The sequence below is a fragment of the Atta colombica genome, unplaced genomic scaffold, assembly GCF_001594045.1.
Source record: "Atta colombica isolate Treedump-2 unplaced genomic scaffold, Acol1.0 scaffold141, whole genome shotgun sequence".
Taxonomy (NCBI): Eukaryota; Metazoa; Arthropoda; class Insecta; order Hymenoptera; family Formicidae; genus Atta; species Atta colombica.
In genome coordinates this window covers 1,392,297-1,394,085 of record NW_017259230.1, presented here as the reverse complement: position 1 = coordinate 1,394,085, position 1,789 = coordinate 1,392,297, and the positions used below count along the sequence as shown (strand labels likewise).

The 1,789-nt window shown below is 32.4% G+C and overlaps 1 pseudogene; it reads left to right on the top strand.

Moving 5' to 3' along the window:
* Positions 1 to 1,789, top strand: part of LOC108684881 — a 179,798-nt pseudogene that overhangs the window by 174,375 nt on the left and 3,634 nt on the right.

Genomic DNA, 1,789 nt, shown 5'->3' with positions numbered 1-1,789 from the left:
ATATATGTATATATATGTGTGTACACACACACACACACACACACACACACAAATGCTTGATTATGTTCAAATCGTACTTTTTTATTTCTCTTGTAAGTTTCAAAATCATAATTTAGAGATCTCATTATGTTCTTATATATTATTCAAATATGGGAAAGTACTTTTTGTTATTTACATACTTGAATTCATTTATATATATGTGTAAAGAAATAACCTGTGTGATAATAGAAAACTATAATTTACAATTTTTAAAATTTTTTTATACAGGTTTATGGTTTCCCACAGCTGCGTTTTTTCTTTCATTTTAGAGAAGGATTTTTTATTCTGAATAAGGAAAACAAAGTGAAAAATACGAAATGCGCGTCGATAACTTCAGCATCCTCTTAATAAAGTAAAGAAAATCGTAAAGAAATTTTATTTATTGATGTTATGAGAGAAAGCTTTATCTTTTAAATAATAATAATTACATTAAATATATTTATATGATTACGTAAAGAGACCAAAACGTATACGTATTTGAACAATAAGAGATATTTATTTATTTATATCACCCTGTGTGGTTCATATGCGATGAGCACGTATCCACTATAACACGATAAAACCGGCACACATAAGAGCTGGTTGTATAATTTTATTATAAAATATATACTCATCACGAGCTGTTTCACTACAAGAATGTAATCCAAAACGCGGCGAGCTTGTGACAAGCGTGTGTCGTGACATGGATAGAATATACTTGGCGCGGATAAGGGAATTGTGTTTACTCGGAGTTTGCATACTAGTTAACGCGTTTGCCACCCACTTTATGCGTAACAGGCTCGTAAACATCTTCAGTCGAGAGGGCCACTCGTTGTACGTCCCTTTGTCCGTGATTCCGCTATGCGAACCACGCAAGTCTCTCCTTTCGCTCCTTCTGTTCTCTCAGATCTCATCTCCTCTGTTCCACCGACGACTTTACGCTATAATATCTCGAAGTGAGATTGAATTTTTAATTTATTCCCATAACGTTCAGGATTCATCCCCATAACATCCGGGAAACAAATTGTCGCCAGTTCGCGGTGGACTTTTCAACGCGGAAAAATATTTTTCTTGGGAATATCCTTGTATATTTATTATTAATCTGTTGTCTGCATTGCATTATACGTAATTTCAATATACATAATGTTTTCCATAAACATGTTTTTTATATTTTTGTCTCAAGGTACCAAGTTCCAATCGAATCTGAACGAAATTGGAAAATCAGAGCAAAAGTCGTCCGAACTGGATAGAAAAAGAAATTACAACTGGCCTCCTGATAAGGGTGAGTATAAAACATAATCAAAGTTGAATAAAATATAATAAAATTGATGTATAATTGTGAAATTCTATATACAGGGTGTTTCATTTTAATTGATATGATCAATTATCTCGCAAATCGATGATTTTATTGAAAAATTTTTCGAACGAAAGTTGACTTGAATCACTGGTCGATCTTGCCTAGTTGGCCGGATTAGTAATTAATTTTATCTTAGTTGGCCGAATCAGTGATCGATCTTGCCTTAGTCAGCTGGATCAGTGATCGGTCTTGTATTATATTATAACTTAACAAGTACTTAACGAAAAGTAACTTTATTATAGTGTTTTGGAAAGCTCTCGAGATAAGCTACAAGAATATATAATAAAAAATAGGAGTTTCCATTTAAAAAAACATTAATGACCTTGATTTGATTTTGACAAGATCATTCAAGATTAATTCACATTTTCATTATGTGTCCCCTTTTAAGCCATGTGACTTTCGTTCGAAAAATTT